The sequence below is a fragment of the Diplotaxodon limnothrissa genome, linkage group LG12 (genome assembly GCF_057381915.1).
Source record: "Diplotaxodon limnothrissa isolate DT_005_m linkage group LG12, D_limnothrissa_male_GT1.1, whole genome shotgun sequence".
Classification (NCBI taxonomy): domain Eukaryota; kingdom Metazoa; phylum Chordata; class Actinopteri; order Cichliformes; family Cichlidae; genus Diplotaxodon; species Diplotaxodon limnothrissa.
Window position 1 is genome coordinate 39310406 of NC_140607.1, and position 23708 is coordinate 39334113.

Here is a 23708-nt window from a genome sequence, read left to right on the forward strand (position 1 = left end):
ATCTGTTCCATCCTGGACACTCCCAAGCAAAAGCTTATCATCTTCAACTCCATCTGTGCCACACATCAGAGCAGCTCTCACTACCATCTTCTAAAGCTTGCCTTTCGCACTTGCTGCTATCCTTGTGTGACAAATCACCCCTGAATTTGTTCTCCACCCACACCCAATGGATTGGCTACACGCATGGCTTTGGGTCTCCTCGCGGATGTCCAAAAGTGTCCTGGAGAATGCGGGTATCGATCCCGCTGCCTCTCACATGCAAAGCGAGCGCTCTACCATTTGAGCTAATTCCCCATTGAGGGTTGAGCACTGCAGCTTCATCGTGCCATACGGAGCCTCAGCTCAGGTGGAACTAATCACAACACCCCCCTTTCAATGTTTTCTGGGCTTGTCAACTGCAACAAGACTCTTTGGTGCAATCGTAACTCACACGAGACATTTCCGAGCGATTCAAGTCTGGGCCCTACGCAGTACGCCAGGAGAGTGTCACTGGAAGCCCCTTTCAGCTGCTTCTGGAGAAAAGAGATGTCAGACTGGGCCGGGGGACTCTTTGCTGCCATCGGCCAGTATTGTGAGGGTAAGAGGGGAGACAATCACTTCATATGGTCAAAGATTGATGAGGTTTGAAGCCAGCGTTAACATGGTAGTACCTGAAAGGTAGTGAGCGGAGAAGTGCAAATAAACCTGGGGTGTACAACATCAGGCCTCGAGGGCCGGTGTCCTGCAGGTTTTAGGTATAACCCTGGGTCAACACACCTGAATCAAATGATTAGTTCATTACCAGGCCTCTGGAGAACTTCAAGAAATGTTGGGGAGGTAATTTAGCCATTTGAATCCCCTATGATGGATCAAGAATACATCTGAAACCTGCAGGACACCGGCCCTCGAGGCCTGGAGTTCGACACCTGTGAAATAAAGATTTGCCAAAGGAAGCCACATGCATTCAATTGGGACACTGACTAGCAAAGTGTCAAATGGAGAATGCGGGCGTCGATCCCGCTACCTCTCGCATGCTAAGCGAGCGCTCTACCATTTGAGCTAACTCCCCTGTGCCACATGTCTTACTTATTACAGGCTACACTTTGTCCATACTTGTTGTATGATCAAAATAGGGAAGGGGCACAAATCCTGAAATCTGCAAAGCACCCAGGAGGTGGCTGAGAGACTAAGGCGGCTCGCTGACAATCCACTGTCATGCTAACGTGACTGAATGCCATCAGCCTTAGAGACAGACTGAGGAGACTGGACATCCAAGGGACTGTGGACTAGAGCCACTGCTAATTCACATTGAATGAAGCCAACTGAGGGAGGTGGTTCTAATCAATATGCTTACCGACCTCCTCCCCTTGGTTTTCAGTGTAGGGCAAGTTGGCCATTAGGAATGTTGCTATTCTGGAAGCAGAACGTCTTTCTACTACTGTATTAGCAGACCATTGTCTTTAACATGACCTGTGCAACAAGACCACATGGTGAACTAAAGTGAATACTGAGCCAAAGAAGAGCATTGCATCATGCCTGCTTTGGCAGCCAATCTTACACTGACAAGATGCATCAACATAAGCAGAAAGAGCTCTCGACGAGGATGGGATTCGAACCCACGCGTGCACAGCACAATGGATTAGCAGTCCATCGCCTTAACCTCTCGGCCACCTCATCTGCCGCACACTGCTCTTTGCCAGTAGCATTGGGAATTGACGAGGGATAATGTGTGAGCTGATCGCTGGTGTATGGACGCAGGGAGATTGACTCCAGATCCCCGACGAGGGGCTGCGTAACACTTTGGTAGAAGCCTGGAGTGATGCTGGCTTCTTCTTTGAGCCTGTTCTTCTTGGGGGTTGCCAGAGTGGATCGTCTGCCTCCATCTCACCCTGCCCCTAGCATTCTCCTCTGTCACACCAACCCTCTGCATGTCCTACTTGGCTACGTCTATGAACGTTGTCTTTGGTCTTTCTCTTATTCTCCTGCCCAGCCGCTCCGTATTTAACACCCTTTTCCCAGTATATCTTATATCCCTCCTCTGCACATGTGCAAATCACCTCAGCCTTGCTGGCCTAACGTCGTCTGCAAACGGCTCAACCCCAGCTGTCCCTCGCACGTGGTCATTTCACATCTGTTCCATCCTGGACACTCCCAAGCAAAAGCTTATCATCTTCAACTCTGCAGACTCCATCTGTGCCACACATCAGAGCAGCTCTCACTACCATCTTCTAAAGCTTGCCTTTCGCACTTGCTGCTATCCTTGTGTGACAAATCACCCCTGAATTTGTTCTCCACACACACCCAATGGATTGGCTACACGCATGGCTTTGGGTCTCCTCGCGGATGTCCAAAAGTGTCCTGGAGAATGCGGGTATCGATCCCGCTGCCTCTCACATGCAAAGCGAGCGCTCTACCATTTGAGCTAATTCCCCATTGAGGGTTGAGCACTGCAGCTTCATCGTGCCATACGGAGCCTCAGCTCAGGTGGAACTAATCACAACACCCCCCTTTCAATGTTTTCTGGGCTTGTCAACTACAACAAGACTCTTTGGTGCAATCGTAACTCACACGAGACATTTCCGAGCGATTCAAGTCTGGGCCCTACGCAGTACGCCAGGAGAGTGTCACTGGAAGCCCCTTTCAGCTGCTTCTGGAGAAAAGAGATGTCAGACTGGGCCGGGGGACTCTTTGCTGCCATCGGCCAGTATTGTGAGGGTAAGAGGGGAGACAATCACTTCATATGGTCAAAGATTGATGAGGTTTGAAGCCAGCGTTAACATGGTAGTACCTGAAAGGTAGTGAGCGGAGAAGTGCAAATAAACCTGGGGTGTACAACATCAGGCCTCGAGGGCCGGTGTCCTGCAGGTTTTAGGTATAACCCTGGGTCAACACACCTGAATCAAATGATTAGTTCATTACCAGGCCTCTGGAGAACTTCAAGAAATGTTGGGGAGGTAATTTAGCCATTTGAATCCCCTATGATGGATCAAGAATACATCTGAAACCTGCAGGACACCGGCCCTCGAGGCCTGGAGTTCGACACCTGTGAAATAAAGATTTGCCAAAGGAAGCCACATGCATTCAATTGGGACACTGACTAGCAAAGTGTCAAATGGAGAATGCGGGCGTCGATCCCGCTACCTCTCGCATGCTAAGCGAGCGCTCTACCATTTGAGCTAACTCCCCTGTGCCACATGTCTTACTTATTACAGGCTACACTTTGTCCATACTTGTTGTATGATCAAAATAGGGAAGGGGCACAAATCCTGAAATCTGCAAAGCACCCAGGAGGTGGCTGAGAGACTAAGGCGGCTCGCTGACAATCCACTGTCATGCTAACGTGACTGAATGCCATCAGCCTTAGAGACAGACTGAGGAGACTGGACATCCAAGGGACTGTGGACTAGAGCCACTGCTAATTCACATTGAATGAAGCCAACTGAGGGAGGTGGTTCTAATCAATATGCTTACCGACCTCCTCCCCTTGGTTTTCAGTGTAGGGCAAGTTGGCCATTAGGAATGTTGCTATTCTGGAAGCAGAACGTCTTTCTACTACTGTATTAGCAGACCATTGTCTTTAACATGACCTGTGCAACAAGACCACATGGTGAACTAAAGTGAATACTGAGCCAAAGAAGAGCATTGCATCATGCCTGCTTTGGCAGCCAATCTTACACTGACAAGATGCATCAACATAAGCAGAAAGAGCTCTCGACGAGGATGGGATTCGAACCCACGCGTGCACAGCACAATGGATTAGCAGTCCATCGCCTTAACCTCTCGGCCACCTCATCTGCCGCACACTGCTCTTTGCCAGTAGCATTGGGAATTGACGAGGGATAATGTGTGAGCTGATCGCTGGTGTATGGACGCAGGGAGATTGACTCCAGATCCCCGACGAGGGGCTGCGTAACACTTTGGTAGAAGCCTGGAGTGATGCTGGCTTCTTCTTTGAGCCTGTTCTTCTTGGGGGTTGCCAGAGTGGATCGTCTGCCTCCATCTCACCCTGCCCCTAGCATTCTCCTCTGTCACACCAACCCTCTGCATGTCCTACTTGGCTACGTCTATGAACGTTGTCTTTGGTCTTTCTCTTATTCTCCTGCCCAGCCGCTCCGTATTTAACACCCTTTTCCCAGTATATCTTATATCCCTCCTCTGCACATGTGCAAATCACCTCAGCCTTGCTGGCCTAACGTCGTCTGCAAACGGCTCAACCCCAGCTGTCCCTCGCACGTGGTCATTTCACATCTGTTCCATCCTGGACACTCCCAAGCAAAAGCTTATCATCTTCAACTCTGCAGACTCCATCTGTGCCACACATCAGAGCAGCTCTCACTACCATCTTCTAAAGCTTGCCTTTCGCACTTGCTGCTATCCTTGTGTGACAAATCACCCCTGAATTTGTTCTCCACCCACACCCAATGGATTGGCTACACGCATGGCTTTGGGTCTCCTCGCGGATGTCCAAAAGTGTCCTGGAGAATGCGGGTATCGATCCCGCTGCCTCTCACATGCAAAGCGAGCGCTCTACCATTTGAGCTAATTCCCCATTGAGGGTTGAGCACTGCAGCTTCATCGTGCCATACGGAGCCTCAGCTCAGGTGGAACTAATCACAACACCCCCCTTTCAATGTTTTCTGGGCTTGTCAACTACAACAAGACTCTTTGGTGCAATCGTAACTCACACGAGACATTTCCGAGCGATTCAAGTCTGGGCCCTACGCAGTACGCCAGGAGAGTGTCACTGGAAGCCCCTTTCAGCTGCTTCTGGAGAAAAGAGATGTCAGACTGGGCCGGGGGACTCTTTGCTGCCATCGGCCAGTATTGTGAGGGTAAGAGGGGAGACAATCACTTCATATGGTCAAAGATTGATGAGGTTTGAAGCCAGCGTTAACATGGTAGTACCTGAAAGGTAGTGAGCGGAGAAGTGCAAATAAACCTGGGGTGTACAACATCAGGCCTCGAGGGCCGGTGTCCTGCAGGTTTTAGGTATAACCCTGGGTCAACACACCTGAATCAAATGATTAGTTCATTACCAGGCCTCTGGAGAACTTCAAGAAATGTTGGGGAGGTAATTTAGCCATTTGAATCCCCTATGATGGATCAAGAATACATCTGAAACCTGCAGGACACCGGCCCTCGAGGCCTGGAGTTCGACACCTGTGAAATAAAGATTTGCCAAAGGAAGCCACATGCATTCAATTGGGACACTGACTAGCAAAGTGTCAAATGGAGAATGCGGGCGTCGATCCCGCTACCTCTCGCATGCTAAGTGAGCGCTCTACCATTTGAGCTAACTCCCCTGTGCCACATGTCTTACTTATTACAGGCTACACTTTGTCCATACTTGTTGTATGATCAAAATAGGGAAGGGGCACAAATCCTGAAATCTGCAAAGCACCCAGGAGGTGGCTGAGAGACTAAGGCGGCTCGCTGACAATCCACTGTCATGCTAACGTGACTGAATGCCATCAGCCTTAGAGACAGACTGAGGAGACTGGACATCCAAGGGACTGTGGACTAGAGCCACTGCTAATTCACATTGAATGAAGCCAACTGAGGGAGGTGGTTCTAATCAATATGCTTACCGACCTCCTCCCCTTGGTTTTCAGTGTAGGGCAAGTTGGCCATTAGGAATGTTGCTATTCTGGAAGCAGAACGTCTTTCTACTACTGTATTAGCAGACCATTGTCTTTAACATGACCTGTGCAACAAGACCACATGGTGAACTAAAGTGAATACTGAGCCAAAGAAGAGCATTGCATCATGCCTGCTTTGGCAGCCAATCTTACACTGACAAGATGCATCAACATAAGCAGAAAGAGCTCTCGACGAGGATGGGATTCGAACCCACGCGTGCACAGCACAATGGATTAGCAGTCCATCGCCTTAACCTCTCGGCCACCTCATCTGCCGCACACTGCTCTTTGCCAGTAGCATTGGGAATTGACGAGGGATAATGTGTGAGCTGATCGCTGGTGTATGGACGCAGGGAGATTGACTCCAGATCCCCGACGAGGGGCTGCGTAACACTTTGGTAGAAGCCTGGAGTGATGCTGGCTTCTTCTTTGAGCCTGTTCTTCTTGGGGGTTGCCAGAGTGGATCGTCTGCCTCCATCTCACCCTGCCCCTAGCATTCTCCTCTGTCACACCAACCCTCTGCATGTCCTACTTGGCTACGTCTATGAACGTTGTCTTTGGTCTTTCTCTTATTCTCCTGCCCAGCCGCTCCGTATTTAACACCCTTTTCCCAGTATATCTTATATCCCTCCTCTGCACATGTGCAAATCACCTCAGCCTTGCTGGCCTAACGTCGTCTGCAAACGGCTCAACCCCAGCTGTCCCTCGCACGTGGTCATTTCACATCTGTTCCATCCTGGACACTCCCAAGCAAAAGCTTATCATCTTCAACTCTGCAGACTCCATCTGTGCCACACATCAGAGCAGCTCTCACTACCATCTTCTAAAGCTTGCCTTTCGCACTTGCTGCTATCCTTGTGTGACAAATCACCCCTGAATTTGTTCTCCACACACACCCAATGGATTGGCTACACGCATGGCTTTGGGTCTCCTCGCGGATGTCCAAAAGTGTCCTGGAGAATGCGGGTATCGATCCCGCTGCCTCTCACATGCAAAGCGAGCGCTCTACCATTTGAGCTAATTCCCCATTGAGGGTTGAGCACTGCAGCTTCATCGTGCCATACGGAGCCTCAGCTCAGGTGGAACTAATCACAACACCCCCCTTTCAATGTTTTCTGGGCTTGTCAACTACAACAAGACTCTTTGGTGCAATCGTAACTCACACGAGACATTTCCGAGCGATTCAAGTCTGGGCCCTACGCAGTACGCCAGGAGAGTGTCACTGGAAGCCCCTTTCAGCTGCTTCTGGAGAAAAGAGATGTCAGACTGGGCCGGGGGACTCTTTGCTGCCATCGGCCAGTATTGTGAGGGTAAGAGGGGAGACAATCACTTCATATGGTCAAAGATTGATGAGGTTTGAAGCCAGCGTTAACATGGTAGTACCTGAAAGGTAGTGAGCGGAGAAGTGCAAATAAACCTGGGGTGTACAACATCAGGCCTCGAGGGCCGGTGTCCTGCAGGTTTTAGGTATAACCCTGGGTCAACACACCTGAATCAAATGATTAGTTCATTACCAGGCCTCTGGAGAACTTCAAGAAATGTTGGGGAGGTAATTTAGCCATTTGAATCCCCTATGATGGATCAAGAATACATCTGAAACCTGCAGGACACCGGCCCTCGAGGCCTGGAGTTCGACACCTGTGAAATAAAGATTTGCCAAAGGAAGCCACATGCATTCAATTGGGACACTGACTAGCAAAGTGTCAAATGGAGAATGCGGGCGTCGATCCCGCTACCTCTCGCATGCTAAGCGAGCGCTCTACCATTTGAGCTAACTCCCCTGTGCCACATGTCTTACTTATTACAGGCTACACTTTGTCCATACTTGTTGTATGATCAAAATAGGGAAGGGGCACAAATCCTGAAATCTGCAAAGCGCCCAGGAGGTGGCTGAGAGACTAAGGCGGCTCGCTGACAATCCACTGTCATGCTAACGTGACTGAATGCCATCAGCCTTAGAGACAGACTGAGGAGACTGGACATCCAAGGGACTGTGGACTAGAGCCACTGCTAATTCACATTGAATGAAGCCAACTGAGGGAGGTGGTTCTAATCAATATGCTTACCGACCTCCTCCCCTTGGTTTTCAGTGTAGGGCAAGTTGGCCATTAGGAATGTTGCTATTCTGGAAGCAGAACGTCTTTCTACTACTGTATTAGCAGACCATTGTCTTTAACATGACCTGTGCAACAAGACCACATGGTGAACTAAAGTGAATACTGAGCCAAAGAAGAGCATTGCATCATGCCTGCTTTGGCAGCCAATCTTACACTGACAAGATGCATCAACATAAGCAGAAAGAGCTCTTGACGAGGATGGGATTCGAACCCACGCGTGCACAGCACAATGGATTAGCAGTCCATCGCCTTAACCTCTCGGCCACCTCATCTGCCGCACACTGCTCTTTGCCAGTAGCATTGGGAATTGACGAGGGATAATGTGTGAGCTGATCGCTGGTGTATGGACGCAGGGAGATTGACTCCAGATCCCCGACGAGGGGCTGCGTAACACTTTGGTAGAAGCCTGGAGTGATGCTGGCTTCTTCTTTGAGCCTGTTCTTCTTGGGGGTTGCCAGAGTGGATCGTCTGCCTCCATCTCACCCTGCCCCTAGCATTCTCCTCTGTCACACCAACCCTCTGCATGTCCTACTTGGCTACGTCTATGAACGTTGTCTTTGGTCTTTCTCTTATTCTCCTGCCCAGCCGCTCCGTATTTAACACCCTTTTCCCAGTATATCTTATATCCCTCCTCTGCACATGTGCAAATCACCTCAGCCTTGCTGGCCTAACGTCGTCTGCAAACGGCTCAACCCCAGCTGTCCCTCGCACGTGGTCATTTCACATCTGTTCCATCCTGGACACTCCCAAGCAAAAGCTTATCATCTTCAACTCTGCAGACTCCATCTGTGCCACACATCAGAGCAGCTCTCACTACCATCTTCTAAAGCTTGCCTTTCGCACTTGCTGCTATCCTTGTGTGACAAATCACCCCTGAATTTGTTCTCCACACACACCCAATGGATTGGCTACACGCATGGCTTTGGGTCTCCTCGCGGATGTCCAAAAGTGTCCTGGAGAATGCGGGTATCGATCCCGCTGCCTCTCACATGCAAAGCGAGCGCTCTACCATTTGAGCTAATTCCCCATTGAGGGTTGAGCACTGCAGCTTCATCGTGCCATACGGAGCCTCAGCTCAGGTGGAACTAATCACAACACCCCCCTTTCAATGTTTTCTGGGCTTGTCAACTACAACAAGACTCTTTGGTGCAATCGTAACTCACACGAGACATTTCCGAGCGATTCAAGTCTGGGCCCTACGCAGTACGCCAGGAGAGTGTCACTGGAAGCCCCTTTCAGCTGCTTCTGGAGAAAAGAGATGTCAGACTGGGCCGGGGGACTCTTTGCTGCCATCGGCCAGTATTGTGAGGGTAAGAGGGGAGACAATCACTTCATATGGTCAAAGATTGATGAGGTTTGAAGCCAGCGTTAACATGGTAGTACCTGAAAGGTAGTGAGCGGAGAAGTGCAAATAAACCTGGGGTGTACAACATCAGGCCTCGAGGGCCGGTGTCCTGCAGGTTTTAGGTATAACCCTGGGTCAACACACCTGAATCAAATGATTAGTTCATTACCAGGCCTCTGGAGAACTTCAAGAAATGTTGGGGAGGTAATTTAGCCATTTGAATCCCCTATGATGGATCAAGAATACATCTGAAACCTGCAGGACACCGGCCCTCGAGGCCTGGAGTTCGACACCTGTGAAATAAAGATTTGCCAAAGGAAGCCACATGCATTCAATTGGGACACTGACTAGCAAAGTGTGAAATGGAGAATGCGGGCGTCGATCCCGCTACCTCTCGCATGCTAAGCGAGCGCTCTACCATTTGAGCTAACTCCCCTGTGCTACATGTCTTACTTATTACAGGCTACACTTTGTCCATACTTGTTGTATGATCAAAATAGGGAAGGGGCACAAATCCTGAAATCTGCAAAGCACCCAGGAGGTGGCTGAGAGACTAAGGAGGCTCGCTGACAATCCACTGTCATGCTAACGTGACTGAATGCCATCAGCCTTAGAGACAGACTGAGGAGACTGGACATCCAAGGGACTGTGGACTAGAGCCACTGCTAATTCACATTGAATGAAGCCAACTGAGGGAGGTGGTTCTAATCAATATGCTTACCGACCTCCTCCCCTTGGTTTTCAGTGTAGGGCAAGTTGGCCATTAGGAATGTTGCTATTCTGGAAGCAGAACGTCTTTCTACTACTGTATTAGCAGACCATTGTCTTTAACATGACCTGTGCAACAAGACCACATGGTGAATTAAAATGAAAACTGAGCATTGCATCATGCCTGCTTTGGCAGCCAATCTTACACTGACAAGATGCATCAACATAAGCAGAAAGAGCTCTCGACGAGGATGGGATTCGAACCCACGCGTGAACAGCACAATGGATTAGCAGTCCATCGCCTTAACCTCTCGGCCACCTCATCTGCCGCACACTGCTCTTTGCCAGTAGCATTGGGAATTGACGAGGGATAATGTGTGAGCTGATCGCTGGTGTATGGACGCAGGGAGATTGACTCCAGATCCCCGACGAGGGGCTGCGTAACACTTTGGTAGAAGCCTGGAGTGATGCTGGCTTCTTCTTTGAGCCTGTTCTTCTTGGGGGTTGCCAGAGTGGATCGTCTGCCTCCATCTCACCCTGCCCCTAGCATTCTCCTCTGTCACACCAACCCTCTGCATGTCCTACTTGGCTACGTCTATGAACGTTGTCTTTGGTCTTTCTCTTATTCTCCTGCCCAGCCGCTCCGTATTTAACACCCTTTTCCCAGTATATCTTATATCCCTCCTCTGCACATGTGCAAATCACCTCAGCCTTGCTGGCCTAACGTCGTCTGCAAACGGCTCAACCCCAGCTGTCCCTCGCACGTGGTCATTTCACATCTGTTCCATCCTGGACACTCCCAAGCAAAAGCTTATCATCTTCAACTCTGCAGACTCCATCTGTGCCACACATCAGAGCAGCTCTCACTACCATCTTCTAAAGCTTGCCTTTCGCACTTGCTGCTATCCTTGTGTGACAAATCACCCCTGAATTTGTTCTCCACACACACCCAATGGATTGGCTACACGCATGGCTTTGGGTCTCCTCGCGGATGTCCAAAAGTGTCCTGGAGAATGCGGGTATCGATCCCGCTGCCTCTCACATGCAAAGCGAGCGCTCTACCATTTGAGCTAATTCCCCATTGAGGGTTGAGCACTGCAGCTTCATCGTGCCATACGGAGCCTCAGCTCAGGTGGAACTAATCACAACACCCCCCTTTCAATGTTTTCTGGGCTTGTCAACTACAACAAGACTCTTTGGTGCAATCGTAACTCACACGAGACATTTCCGAGCGATTCAAGTCTGGGCCCTACGCAGTACGCCAGGAGAGTGTCACTGGAAGCCCCTTTCAGCTGCTTCTGGAGAAAAGAGATGTCAGACTGGGCCGGGGGACTCTTTGCTGCCATCGGCCAGTATTGTGAGGGTAAGAGGGGAGACAATCACTTCATATGGTCAAAGATTGATGAGGTTTGAAGCCAGCGTTAACATGGTAGTACCTGAAAGGTAGTGAGCGGAGAAGTGCAAATAAACCTGGGGTGTACAACATCAGGCCTCGAGGGCCGGTGTCCTGCAGGTTTTAGGTATAACCCTGGGTCAACACACCTGAATCAAATGATTAGTTCATTACCAGGCCTCTGGAGAACTTCAAGAAATGTTGGGGAGGTAATTTAGCCATTTGAATCCCCTATGATGGATCAAGAATACATCTGAAACCTGCAGGACACCGGCCCTCGAGGCCTGGAGTTCGACACCTGTGAAATAAAGATTTGCCAAAGGAAGCCACATGCATTCAATTGGGACACTGACTAGCAAAGTGTCAAATGGAGAATGCGGGCGTCGATCCCGCTACCTCTCGCATGCTAAGCGAGCGCTCTACCATTTGAGCTAACTCCCCTGTGCCACATGTCTTACTTATTACAGGCTACACTTTGTCCATACTTGTTGTATGATCAAAATAGGGAAGGGGCACAAATCCTGAAATCTGCAAAGCACCCAGGAGGTGGCTGAGAGACTAAGGCGGCTCGCTGACAATCCACTGTCATGCTAACGTGACTGAATGCCATCAGCCTTAGAGACAGACTGAGGAGACTGGACATCCAAGGGACTGTGGACTAGAGCCACTGCTAATTCACATTGAATGAAGCCAACTGAGGGAGGTGGTTCTAATCAATATGCTTACCGACCTCCTCCCCTTGGTTTTCAGTGTAGGGCAAGTGGGCCATTAGGAATGTTGCTATTCTGGAAGCAGAACGTCTTTCTACTACTGTATTAGCAGACCATTGTCTTTAACATGACCTGTGCAACAAGACCACATGGTGAATTAAAATGAAAACTGAGCATTGCATCATGCCTGCTTTGGCAGCCAATCTTACACTGACAAGATGCATCAACATAAGCAGAAAGAGCTCTCGACGAGGATGGGATTCGAACCCACGCGTGCACAGCACAATGGATTAGCAGTCCATCGCCTTAACCTCTCGGCCACCTCATCTGCCGCACACTGCTCTTTGCCAGTAGCATTGGGAATTGACGAGGGATAATGTGTGAGCTGATCGCTGGTGTATGGACGCAGGGAGATTGACTCCAGATCCCCGACGAGGGGCTGCGTAACACTTTGGTAGAAGCCTGGAGTGATGCTGGCTTCTTCTTTGAGCCTGTTCTTCTTGGGGGTTGCCAGAGTGGATCGTCTGCCTCCATCTCACCCTGCCCCTAGCATTCTCCTCTGTCACACCAACCCTCTGCATGTCCTACTTGGCTACGTCTATGAACGTTGTCTTTGGTCTTTCTCTTATTCTCCTGCCCAGCCGCTCCGTATTTAACACCCTTTTCCCAGTATATCTTATATCCCTCCTCTGCACATGTGCAAATCACCTCAGCCTTGCTGGCCTAACGTCGTCTGCAAACGGCTCAACCCCAGCTGTCCCTCGCACGTGGTCATTTCACATCTGTTCCATCCTGGACACTCCCAAGCAAAAGCTTATCATCTTCAACTCTGCAGACTCCATCTGTGCCACACATCAGAGCAGCTCTCACTACCATCTTCTAAAGCTTGCCTTTCGCACTTGCTGCTATCCTTGTGTGACAAATCACCCCTGAATTTGTTCTCCACCCACACCCAATGGATTGGCTACACGCATGGCTTTGGGTCTCCTCGCGGATGTCCAAAAGTGTCCTGGAGAATGCGGGTATCGATCCCGCTGCCTCTCACATGCAAAGCGAGCGCTCTACCATTTGAGCTAATTCCCCATTGAGGGTTGAGCACTGCAGCTTCATCGTGCCATACGGAGCCTCAGCTCAGGTGGAACTAATCACAACACCCCCCTTTCAATGTTTTCTGGGCTTGTCAACTACAACAAGACTCTTTGGTGCAATCGTAACTCACACGAGACATTTCCGAGCGATTCAAGTCTGGGCCCTACGCAGTACGCCAGGAGAGTGTCACTGGAAGCCCCTTTCAGCTGCTTCTGGAGAAAAGAGATGTCAGACTGGGCCGGGGGACTCTTTGCTGCCATCGGCCAGTATTGTGAGGGTAAGAGGGGAGACAATCACTTCATATGGTCAAAGATTGATGAGGTTTGAAGCCAGCGTTAACATGGTAGTACCTGAAAGGTAGTGAGCGGAGAAGTGCAAATAAACCTGGGGTGTACAACATCAGGCCTCGAGGGCCGGTGTCCTGCAGGTTTTAGGTATAACCCTGGGTCAACACACCTGAATCAAATGATTAGTTCATTACCAGGCCTCTGGAGAACTTCAAGAAATGTTGGGGAGGTAATTTAGCCATTTGAATCCCCTATGATGGATCAAGAATACATCTGAAACCTGCAGGACACCGGCCCTCGAGGCCTGGAGTTCGACACCTGTGAAATAAAGATTTGCCAAAGGAAGCCACATGCATTCAATTGGGACACTGACTAGCAAAGTGTCAAATGGAGAATGCGGGCGTCGATCCCGCTACCTCTCGCATGCTAAGCGAGCGCTCTACCATTTGAGCTAACTCCCCTGTGCCACATGTCTTACTTATTACAGGCTACACTTTGTCCATACTTGTTGTATGATCAAAATAGGGAAGGGGCACAAATCCTGAAATCTGCAAAGCACCCAGGAGGTGGCTGAGAGACTAAGGCGGCTCGCTGACAATCCACTGTCATGCTAACGTGACTGAATGCCATCAGCCTTAGAGACAGACTGAGGAGACTGGACATCCAAGGGACTGTGGACTAGAGCCACTGCTAATTCACATTGAATGAAGCCAACTGAGGGAGGTGGTTCTAATCAATATGCTTACCGACCTCCTCCCCTTGGTTTTCAGTGTAGGGCAAGTGGGCCATTAGGAATGTTGCTATTCTGGAAGCAGAACGTCTTTCTACTACTGTATTAGCAGACCATTGTCTTTAACATGACCTGTGCAACAAGACCACATGGTGAATTAAAATGAAAACTGAGCATTGCATCATGCCTGCTTTGGCAGCCAATCTTACACTGACAAGATGCATCAACATAAGCAGAAAGAGCTCTCGACGAGGATGGGATTCGAACCCACGCGTGCACAGCACAATGGATTAGCAGTCCATCGCCTTAACCTCTCGGCCACCTCATCTGCCGCACACTGCTCTTTGCCAGTAGCATTGGGAATTGACGAGGGATAATGTGTGAGCTGATCGCTGGTGTATGGACGCAGGGAGATTGACTCCAGATCCCCGACGAGGGGCTGCGTAACACTTTGGTAGAAGCCTGGAGTGATGCTGGCTTCTTCTTTGAGCCTGTTCTTCTTGGGGGTTGCCAGAGTGGATCGTCTGCCTCCATCTCACCCTGCCCCTAGCATTCTCCTCTGTCACACCAACCCTCTGCATGTCCTACTTGGCTACGTCTATGAACGTTGTCTTTGGTCTTTCTCTTATTCTCCTGCCCAGCCGCTCCGTATTTAACACCCTTTTCCCAGTATATCTTATATCCCTCCTCTGCACATGTGCAAATCACCTCAGCCTTGCTGGCCTAACGTCGTCTGCAAACGGCTCAACCCCAGCTGTCCCTCGCACGTGGTCATTTCACATCTGTTCCATCCTGGACACTCCCAAGCAAAAGCTTATCATCTTCAACTCTGCAGACTCCATCTGTGCCACACATCAGAGCAGCTCTCACTACCATCTTCTAAAGCTTGCCTTTCGCACTTGCTGCTATCCTTGTGTGACAAATCACCCCTGAATTTGTTCTCCACCCACACCCAATGGATTGGCTACACGCATGGCTTTGGGTCTCCTCGCGGATGTCCAAAAGTGTCCTGGAGAATGCGGGTATCGATCCCGCTGCCTCTCACATGCAAAGCGAGCGCTCTACCATTTGAGCTAATTCCCCATTGAGGGTTGAGCACTGCAGCTTCATCGTGCCATACGGAGCCTCAGCTCAGGTGGAACTAATCACAACACCCCCCTTTCAATGTTTTCTGGGCTTGTCAACTACAACAAGACTCTTTGGTGCAATCGTAACTCACACGAGACATTTCCGAGCGATTCAAGTCTGGGCCCTACGCAGTACGCCAGGAGAGTGTCACTGGAAGCCCCTTTCAGCTGCTTCTGGAGAAAAGAGATGTCAGACTGGGCCGGGGGACTCTTTGCTGCCATCGGCCAGTATTGTGAGGGTAAGAGGGGAGACAATCACTTCATATGGTCAAAGATTGATGAGGTTTGAAGCCAGCGTTAACATGGTAGTACCTGAAAGGTAGTGAGCGGAGAAGTGCAAATAAACCTGGGGTGTACAACATCAGGCCTCGAGGGCCGGTGTCCTGCAGGTTTTAGGTATAACCCTGGGTCAACACACCTGAATCAAATGATTAGTTCATTACCAGGCCTCTGGAGAACTTCAAGAAATGTTGGGGAGGTAATTTAGCCATTTGAATCCCCTATGATGGATCAAGAATACATCTGAAACCTGCAGGACACCGGCCCTCGAGGCCTGGAGTTCGACACCTGTGAAATAAAGATTTGCCAAAGGAAGCCACATGCATTCAATTGGGACACTGACTAGCAAAGTGTCAAATGGAGAATGCGGGCGTCGATCCCGCTACCTCTCGCATGCTAAGCGAGCGCTCTACCATTTGAGCTAACTCCCCTGTGCCACATGTCTTACTTATTACAGGCTACACTTTGTCCATACTTGTTGTATGATCAAAATAGGGAAGGGGCACAAATCCTGAAATCTGCAAAGCACCCAGGAGGTGGCTGAGAGACTAAGGCGGCTCGCTGACAATCCACTGTCATGCTAACGTGACTGAATGCCATCAGCCTTAGAGACAGACTGAGGAGACTGGACATCCAAGGGACTGTGGACTAGAGCCACTGCTAATTCACATTGAATGAAGCCAACTGAGGGAGGTGGTTCTAATCAATATGCTTACCGACCTCCTCCCCTTGGTTTTCAGTGTAGGGCAAGTGGGCCATTAGGAATGTTGCTATTCTGGAAGCAGAACGTCTTTCTACTACTGTATTAGCAGACCATTGTCTTTAACATGACCTGTGCAACAAGACCACATGGTGAATTAAAATGAAAACTGAGCATTGCATCATGCCTGCTTTGGCAGCCAATCTTACACTGACAAGATGCATCAACATAAGCAGAAAGAGCTCTCGACGAGGATGGGATTCGAACCCACGCGTGCACAGCACAATGGATTAGCAGTCCATCGCCTTAACCTCTCGGCCACCTCATCTGCCGCACACTGCTCTTTGCCAGTAGCATTGGGAATTGACGAGGGATAATGTGTGAGCTGATCGCTGGTGTATGGACGCAGGGAGATTGACTCCAGATCCCCGACGAGGGGCTGCGTAACACTTTGGTAGAAGCCTGGAGTGATGCTGGCTTCTTCTTTGAGCCTGTTCTTCTTGGGGGTTGCCAGAGTGGATCGTCTGCCTCCATCTCACCCTGCCCCTAGCATTCTCCTCTGTCACACCAACCCTCTGCATGTCCTACTTGGCTACGTCTATGAACGTTGTCTTTGGTCTTTCTCTTATTCTCCTGCCCAGCCGCTCCGTATTTAACACCCTTTTCCCAGTATATCTTATATCCCTCCTCTGCACATGTGCAAATCACCTCAGCCTTGCTGGCCTAACGTCGTCTGCAAACGGCTCAACCCCAGCTGTCCCTCGCACGTGGTCATTTCACATCTGTTCCATCCTGGACACTCCCAAGCAAAAGCTTATCATCTTCAACTCTGCAGACTCCATCTGTGCCACACATCAGAGCAGCTCTCACTACCATCTTCTAAAGCTTGCCTTTCGCACTTGCTGCTATCCTTGTGTGACAAATCACCCCTGAATTTGTTCTCCACCCACACCCAATGGATTGGCTACACGCATGGCTTTGGGTCTCCTCGCGGATGTCCAAAAGTGTCCTGGAGAATGCGGGTATCGATCCCGCTGCCTCTCACATGCAAAGCGAGCGCTCTACCATTTGAGCTAATTCCCCATTGAGGGTTGAGCACTGCAGCTTCATCGTGCCATACGGAGCCTCAGCTCAGGTGGAACTAATCACAACACCCCCCTTTCAATGTTTTCTGGGCTTGTCAACTACAACAAGACTCTTTGGTGCAATCGTAACTCACACGAGACATTTCCGAGCGATTCAAGTCTGGGCCCTACGCAGTACGCCAGGAGAGTGTCACTGGAAGCCCCTTTCAGCTGCTTCTGGAGAAAAGAGATGTCAGACTGGGCCGGGGGACTCTTTGCTGCCATCGGCCAGTATTGTGAGGGTAAGAGGGGAGACAATCACTTCATATGGTCAAAGATTGATGAGGTTTGAAGCCAGCGTTAACATGGTAGTACCTGAAAGGTAGTGAGCGGAGAAGTGCAAATAAACCTGGGGTGTACAACATCAGGCCTCGAGGGCCGGTGTCCTGCAGGTTTTAGGTATAACCCTGGGTCAACACACCTGAATCAAATGATTAGTTCATTACCAGGCCTCTGGAGAACTTCAAGAAATGTTGGGGAGGTAATTTAGCCATTTGAATCCCCTATGATGGATCAAGAATACATCTGAAACCTGCAGGACACCGGCCCTCGAGGCCTGGAGTTCGACACCTGTGAAATAAAGATTTGCCAAAGGAAGCCACATGCATTCAATTGGGACACTGACTAGCAAAGTGTGAAATGGAGAATGCGGGCGTCGATCCCGCTACCTCTCGCATGCTAAGCGAGCGCTCTACCATTTGAGCTAACTCCCCTGTGCCACATGTCTTACTTATTACAGGCTACACTTTGTCCATACTTGTTGTATGATCAAAATAGGGAAGGGGCACAAATCCTGAAATCTGCAAAGCGCCCCGGAGGTGCCTGAGAGACTAAGGCGGCTCGCTGACAATCCACTGTGTTTTCTGTTAGCGTCTGAAACTGAAGTTGATCCAAGAATATGTCCTGTTCTTCTGAGGTTTGAGCACATTCTGATTTATACAATTTATCATAAAATTCTCTAAAGCTGTCATTAATTTCCAATGGATCTACTGTTATATTCCCTGAAGAGGTCTTTATACTATTAATTGCTCTTTCACTCTGCATTTTTTTAATTCTCCATGCCAAAAGTCTACCTGCTTTCTCTCCTTGGTCATAATAATATTGCTTCAGCCACATTAGACTTTTTGCTGCTGCATCAGATGATAATTTATTATATTCAGTTCTCAGATGTAGCAACTCACTTTGTTTTGTTGAGTCGTAACTAACGTTTAAGTCCAATTCCAAAGATTTAATCTGTTTATCCAGGGTTTGCATTCGCTTTCTTTGCTGTTTATTCTTTGTACTCGTAAAGCTAAGAATTTCACCTCTAATATATGCTTTGAATCCTTCCCATCTCAGTAAGGCACAAGTTTGATCTGTATTTAACTCAAAGTAATTTTCTGTTTTCTCCTCTATAAATTTAACAAATTCAGGATTCTGCAGCCATTTTGTTTGAAGCCACCAGCGAGGGGGGTTATGGATAAACTTTCCTAGATGGATACTCAGTGAGATAGCTGCATGATCACTGATCACTATGCTGACACTGTTTGATCCTTGATAAACGTTCTCTTGAGACAAGAAAGTAATCTATACGTGAGCGGGATTTATGTATACTTGAATGACAGGAGAATTCTATTTATCAGGATTTTGTTCTCTCCATACTTCTACCAAGTTGATATCTGATATAAATCGATTTATTTGTTGTCTAGTTTGTGCTTTATATGTATCTGAACCTGTTGAGCGATCTATACTCGGATTGAGAGTGCAGTTAAAGTCTCCTCCAAGCATATACAGTCCTTGCAAAGCAGATAAAGTAAGAAACAGATCTTCAATAAATTTGGGCTTATTTTCATTTGGGCCATTGAGACTCACCAAGTTTAAAGTAATAGAAAGGATGGTACCCTGAGTGAGTACGTACCTACCAGCAGGGTCTTTTATTATTTTCGTCATTTGGGATGGTATGCTTCTTTGAATCAAAATAATTACACCTCTCGCATAGTTATTGTATGATGCGTGGATCACCTGGCCAGGCCATCTGTTCCTCACAGACTTTAGTTCACAGTCTGTCAGATGTGTTTCTTGAAGAAAAACTATTTTTGATTTCAATTGCTTGATCCTGCTTATAACCTGTTTCAGTTTGATCAGTTTCCTGAGACCCCGGACATTCCAACTAGTGACTTTTATGTCAGAGATATTGCGGGTGTTTAGTTGGTCCATACTTGGAGTTTTCATTCTGTAATATTAAGATAACAACACGTGATGCTGATGTCAAGTAAACAAAAGTGACAAGTAAACTTTGAATAAAATAAAATAAGATAAGATAAGATAAGATAAGATAAGATAACCTTTATTAGTCCCACACGTGGGAAATTTGTTTTGTCACAGCAGGAAGTGGACAGTGCAAAAGTTATGAGGCAAAAATTAGAATACAATAAGAATAAATACAGTACACAACTGTACAGAATAGAATAAAATAAAATACTATATACAGTAGAATAAAATAAAATAAATATACAATAAGATAAAAATAGAATACAAATACAAATACTATATACAACTGAGTAAAATACAACGATGACAGAAAAGATTATTGCACTTAGTATTATTGCACATGTATGGATGTGTGTGTTTGATCAGTTAAAGTCTTTATTATGGAGTCTGACAGCAGTGGGGAGGAAAGACCTGCGAAATCTCTCCGTCCCACACCGTGGGTGCCGCAGTCTCCCACTGAAGGAGCTGCTCAGTGCTGTCACAGTCTGCTGCATGGGGTGGGAGATGTTGTCCATCAGGGATGACAGCTTAGCCGCCGTTCTCCTGTCACTCACCACCTCCACTGGGTCCAGAGGGCATCCTAGAACAGAGCTGGCCCTTCGGATCACCCTGTTCAGTCTCTTCCTGTCCCCAGCAGAGATGCTGCCGCCCCAGCAGACCACGCCATAAAAGATAGCAGAAGCCACAACAGAGTCATAGAATTTCTTCAGGAGTGGGCCCTCCACTCCAAACGACCTGAGTCTCCGCAGCAGGTACAGCCTGCTCTGCCCTTTCCTGTAGAGGGCGTCTGAGTTATGAGTCCAGTCCAGTCTATTGTTCAGATGAACACCAAGGTACCTGTAGCTGTCCACAGCCTCAATGTCCATACCTTGGATGTTCAGTGGTTGCAGTGGAGAATGCTTGTGCCTGCGGAAGTCTACCACCAGTTCCTTGGTTTTACTGGCGTTGATCTGGAGGTAGTTCAGCTGGCACCAGTCCACAAAGTCTTGGGTCAGACCTCTGTACTCCTTGTCGTCCCCATCAGCGATGAGGCCGACTATTGCAGAGTCATCAGAGAACTTCTGCAGGAAGCACTGGGTGGAATTGTGGGAGAAGTCTGCAGTGTAGATGGTGAAGAGGAACGGAGCCAGAACCGTTCCCTGTGGGGCCCCCGTACTGCAGACGACCCTGTCCGACACACAGCCCTGAGTCCTCACATACTGTGGTCGGTCGGTGAGGTAGTCCAGGATCCAGGTAGTGAGGTGATGGTCCACTCCAGAGTTCACCAGCTTGTCCTTTAGAACCGAGGGAAGAATGGTGTTGAAGGCACTGGAGAAATCAAAGAACATGATTCTCACAGTGCTTCCAGCGGTCTCCAGGTGAGCGAGGGAACGATGTAGGAGGTGAATGACGGCATCATCCGCTCCAATGCCAGGCTGGTAGGCAAACTGAAGTGGGTCCAGTGATGAGCTTGTTAGGCGCCGAAGCTGAGCCATAGAGAAATAAATAGAGAAAAAAAACCCTGGCATTGACCCATAACACTTAAAGTCCCCCCCCTTCCCTTACTCAGAGTAGTAAACTAGGGGCTGTGCTATTCCACTACAAAGGGGAATAGCTGAACTACAAGAACCCAACCCAACTAAGGCAACAGTGGTGTCCGTCAACCATGCATACACCATATTCAAACATAACATAAACATAACAAACCCATATGTGTTAACATATCAGACTAGCCACTAAATTAGAATAATTCCATGGCAGTGTCCTTTTTGTAACTTACAGAATCCCACTTGAAAGGATAAAAGTTAAACCAAAGTAGGTAACATTGTTGTGTTCAAGAGGGAGAAAGAGAGAAAAAGGAAAAACAAACAAACAAAAAATTACGTTTGTAGTGGCGTTATTAAAACGTAATGGAAGAAGCTCTAAAAAAGAAAAAAAATACTTCCTGTGTCCAATAACATGGCAAGTCAATGAGTAGCAAAAAGCCAAATATTATAACTGAGTGAAAATACAGATTTTTACAGCTCGTCTATTAGTTATGAGCAGCTGATTCTGCAGTTCAGGGAGTGAAACGCTCACCGCTACAGTTAGTCCTGTCCAGTGTGTCTACGGTGGAAATCCTTGGCCTCCTTTGGAGATGAAAACAGGCGTATCTTCCCATCGTTGAGGATCCTCATCTTGCATGGATTATATTGAAAACCGCGGAACACTCCTTCGTCGGCAAACACTTTTCTGATCGCGTTGAACTCCGTTCGCTGCCGGATGGTCTCAGCTGAGAAATCTTGGGCAAAAAAGAGTTTGTTTCCGTCGTGCTTGATGTTACTGTGTTTTGTGGAGCGGAAAACAAACTCCCGATCTTGGAAGTTCAGGAATCGGATAAGGACAGCTCTGTGTTGGTTTGGCTTTGGAGGTGCTAGGATGCGGTGAGCCCTCTCAATAACGAACAATCTGTCGGTCTCAAGCCAGCACGGTAACATCTCCCTTATAAACTCCAGCAGTGGCCGCTGACCCTCGGCGCCCTCCCGGAGGCCAAATAGCCGCAGGTTCTTCCTTCGGCCCCGGTTCTCCAGGTCGTCGGTTTTTGCCTCCAGGTAGGATATCCGCTTCATGGCACTGCTGAGATCGGCCACGCTCTTTCCCAGGAGCTCCTCTGCCGACATTATTCTATTTTCAGCTTCCGCCAGTCGTGTAGCATTTGCAGCAACATTTTGCTTTACCTCCATCATGTTTGTCTCCAAAGCAGCAACTGGCTTCGTCATTTCGCCCATATGGTTATCTATGCTGTCCAGTTTAGTTCCGAATACACTAAACTCGGAGCGCAATGACCGAAGTTCAGCTAACACCGTGCTAAGGTCACCCATGCTACTAGCGCTAGCAGCTCCCTCGCTGTTTTCAGGCATTGCCAAAATATCGGTTTTAACTGGTTTTTGGGAACCGCGTTTTTGGGTGAAAATATCACAGTCCTTGAGATTAGTCGTTTTTGACATTTTCCAATAGCAATTAAGTTTCTAGTTTTGGGTTGTTCATGCAGGTTACACGGAGCAACCACTTTATGCTGCCATCTTGATCCGCGGCTCCATAGCACCCCCCATGCACCTCATTTTACTGTGTACAGTGACAATAACATACATCATGAAGTCAGCGAAACTTAATGCAGCTGGACACCGCTGGGTGGCGGAGCTGGCAGATTATCGGTTCACTCTTAAGTACAGGCCAGGGGCAGCGAATCGAGATGTAGATTACTTATCAAGAAGAGGAAAGCCCATTAAAGCCATCATGCAGGAATGCACAGAGGAATGTCAGCAGGATGCCATTGAATGTGTTGGGAAAGCTGTCACCTGTAATTTCAACGCACTTCCAGAGGGATGCATCATCTCAGAACCATCCATCCATCCATCCGCTTCTCAGGGTCACAGGGGGCACTGGAGCCTATCCCATCTGTCATAGGGCGAGAGGCAGGGTACACCCTGGACAGGTCGCCAGTCTGTCACAGGGCCAACACACAGGTACAGACAACCATTCGCGCTCACATTCACTCGCACCTAATGGCAATTTGGATTTTTCCAATTAACCTATCCCCACAAGCTGCATGTCTTTGGACGGTGGGAGGAAGCCGGAGTCCCCAGAGGGAACCCACACAAACACGGGGAGAACATGCAAACTCAATGCAGAAAGACCCCGGCCTGATGGTGGAATTGAACTCAGGACCTTCTTGCTGTGCGGCAACAATGCTAACCACCGTGCCATCTCAGAACCAATTCAGCCATTTGCAGTTGACGACATCAGAGAAGCCCAGGATGCAGACATAGCCATAAACCGAGTTTTGTCCCTGAAAAGAACACACTACCTGAAGCATAAAGAAAAGATGGCGGCGAGTGAGGCAGTTAGGTACCTTCTTCTTCATTTGCAGATTGATGGAGATGGCATTCTGAGGCGTGAGACCACAAGGAGAATGCAGTTAGTTGTTCCTGACTCATTAAAGCCCATGGTCTATAAAAATCTACATGGGGAGATGGGACATTTAGGAGCAGACAGGATGGTTGCTCTCACCAGGGAGCGCTTCTTCTGGCCTAAAATGAGGCAGGAAATGGAGCACTATGCCACTCAGGTGTGTCGCTGTATAAAGAAGAAGAAGCCTAACAGAATAACCAGAACACCAATTCAGAGCATTGAAACCTCTGCGCCGTTTGAGATGATATCCATTGACTATCTGCATTTGGACAAGTGCACAGGAGGTGAAGAATACATACTC

General features: G+C 48.6%; 25 non-coding genes across 25 annotated transcripts; all 25 read right to left on the minus strand.

The window, feature by feature from the left end:
• Nucleotides 1-221: 221 nt before the first annotated feature.
• Nucleotides 222-294, minus strand: trnaa-ugc (transfer RNA alanine (anticodon UGC)). Its single transcript has one exon. It is a non-coding gene; the product is annotated as a tRNA-Ala (tRNA).
• A 681-nt stretch (nt 295-975) lies between these two features.
• trnaa-agc (transfer RNA alanine (anticodon AGC)) lies at nt 976-1048 on the minus strand. Its single transcript has one exon. It is a non-coding gene; the product is annotated as a tRNA-Ala (tRNA).
• A 526-nt stretch (nt 1049-1574) lies between these two features.
• On the minus strand, nt 1575-1656 carry trnas-gcu (transfer RNA serine (anticodon GCU)). The gene has a single exon. It is a non-coding gene; the product is annotated as a tRNA-Ser (tRNA).
• A 682-nt stretch (nt 1657-2338) lies between these two features.
• trnaa-ugc (transfer RNA alanine (anticodon UGC)) lies at nt 2339-2411 on the minus strand. The gene has a single exon. It is a non-coding gene; the product is annotated as a tRNA-Ala (tRNA).
• Nucleotides 2412-3092: 681 nt separating this feature from the next.
• Nucleotides 3093-3165, minus strand: trnaa-agc (transfer RNA alanine (anticodon AGC)). The gene has a single exon. It is a non-coding gene; the product is annotated as a tRNA-Ala (tRNA).
• Nucleotides 3166-3691: 526 nt separating this feature from the next.
• On the minus strand, nt 3692-3773 carry trnas-gcu (transfer RNA serine (anticodon GCU)). The gene has a single exon. It is a non-coding gene; the product is annotated as a tRNA-Ser (tRNA).
• A 682-nt stretch (nt 3774-4455) lies between these two features.
• Nucleotides 4456-4528, minus strand: trnaa-ugc (transfer RNA alanine (anticodon UGC)). Its single transcript has one exon. It is a non-coding gene; the product is annotated as a tRNA-Ala (tRNA).
• A 1280-nt stretch (nt 4529-5808) lies between these two features.
• Nucleotides 5809-5890, minus strand: trnas-gcu (transfer RNA serine (anticodon GCU)). The gene has a single exon. It is a non-coding gene; the product is annotated as a tRNA-Ser (tRNA).
• A 682-nt stretch (nt 5891-6572) lies between these two features.
• Nucleotides 6573-6645, minus strand: trnaa-ugc (transfer RNA alanine (anticodon UGC)). Its single transcript has one exon. It is a non-coding gene; the product is annotated as a tRNA-Ala (tRNA).
• Nucleotides 6646-7326: 681 nt separating this feature from the next.
• trnaa-agc (transfer RNA alanine (anticodon AGC)) lies at nt 7327-7399 on the minus strand. Its single transcript has one exon. It is a non-coding gene; the product is annotated as a tRNA-Ala (tRNA).
• Nucleotides 7400-7925: 526 nt separating this feature from the next.
• trnas-gcu (transfer RNA serine (anticodon GCU)) lies at nt 7926-8007 on the minus strand. The gene has a single exon. It is a non-coding gene; the product is annotated as a tRNA-Ser (tRNA).
• Nucleotides 8008-8689: 682 nt separating this feature from the next.
• On the minus strand, nt 8690-8762 carry trnaa-ugc (transfer RNA alanine (anticodon UGC)). The gene has a single exon. It is a non-coding gene; the product is annotated as a tRNA-Ala (tRNA).
• A 681-nt stretch (nt 8763-9443) lies between these two features.
• trnaa-agc (transfer RNA alanine (anticodon AGC)) lies at nt 9444-9516 on the minus strand. The gene has a single exon. It is a non-coding gene; the product is annotated as a tRNA-Ala (tRNA).
• Nucleotides 9517-10031: 515 nt separating this feature from the next.
• On the minus strand, nt 10032-10113 carry trnas-gcu (transfer RNA serine (anticodon GCU)). The gene has a single exon. It is a non-coding gene; the product is annotated as a tRNA-Ser (tRNA).
• Nucleotides 10114-10795: 682 nt separating this feature from the next.
• Nucleotides 10796-10868, minus strand: trnaa-ugc (transfer RNA alanine (anticodon UGC)). The gene has a single exon. It is a non-coding gene; the product is annotated as a tRNA-Ala (tRNA).
• A 681-nt stretch (nt 10869-11549) lies between these two features.
• Nucleotides 11550-11622, minus strand: trnaa-agc (transfer RNA alanine (anticodon AGC)). The gene has a single exon. It is a non-coding gene; the product is annotated as a tRNA-Ala (tRNA).
• A 515-nt stretch (nt 11623-12137) lies between these two features.
• trnas-gcu (transfer RNA serine (anticodon GCU)) lies at nt 12138-12219 on the minus strand. Its single transcript has one exon. It is a non-coding gene; the product is annotated as a tRNA-Ser (tRNA).
• Nucleotides 12220-12901: 682 nt separating this feature from the next.
• Nucleotides 12902-12974, minus strand: trnaa-ugc (transfer RNA alanine (anticodon UGC)). The gene has a single exon. It is a non-coding gene; the product is annotated as a tRNA-Ala (tRNA).
• Nucleotides 12975-13655: 681 nt separating this feature from the next.
• trnaa-agc (transfer RNA alanine (anticodon AGC)) lies at nt 13656-13728 on the minus strand. The gene has a single exon. It is a non-coding gene; the product is annotated as a tRNA-Ala (tRNA).
• A 515-nt stretch (nt 13729-14243) lies between these two features.
• On the minus strand, nt 14244-14325 carry trnas-gcu (transfer RNA serine (anticodon GCU)). The gene has a single exon. It is a non-coding gene; the product is annotated as a tRNA-Ser (tRNA).
• A 682-nt stretch (nt 14326-15007) lies between these two features.
• On the minus strand, nt 15008-15080 carry trnaa-ugc (transfer RNA alanine (anticodon UGC)). Its single transcript has one exon. It is a non-coding gene; the product is annotated as a tRNA-Ala (tRNA).
• Nucleotides 15081-15761: 681 nt separating this feature from the next.
• Nucleotides 15762-15834, minus strand: trnaa-agc (transfer RNA alanine (anticodon AGC)). Its single transcript has one exon. It is a non-coding gene; the product is annotated as a tRNA-Ala (tRNA).
• A 515-nt stretch (nt 15835-16349) lies between these two features.
• On the minus strand, nt 16350-16431 carry trnas-gcu (transfer RNA serine (anticodon GCU)). The gene has a single exon. It is a non-coding gene; the product is annotated as a tRNA-Ser (tRNA).
• Nucleotides 16432-17113: 682 nt separating this feature from the next.
• Nucleotides 17114-17186, minus strand: trnaa-ugc (transfer RNA alanine (anticodon UGC)). Its single transcript has one exon. It is a non-coding gene; the product is annotated as a tRNA-Ala (tRNA).
• Nucleotides 17187-17867: 681 nt separating this feature from the next.
• On the minus strand, nt 17868-17940 carry trnaa-agc (transfer RNA alanine (anticodon AGC)). Its single transcript has one exon. It is a non-coding gene; the product is annotated as a tRNA-Ala (tRNA).
• Between the last annotated feature and the right edge of the window lie 5768 nt (nt 17941-23708).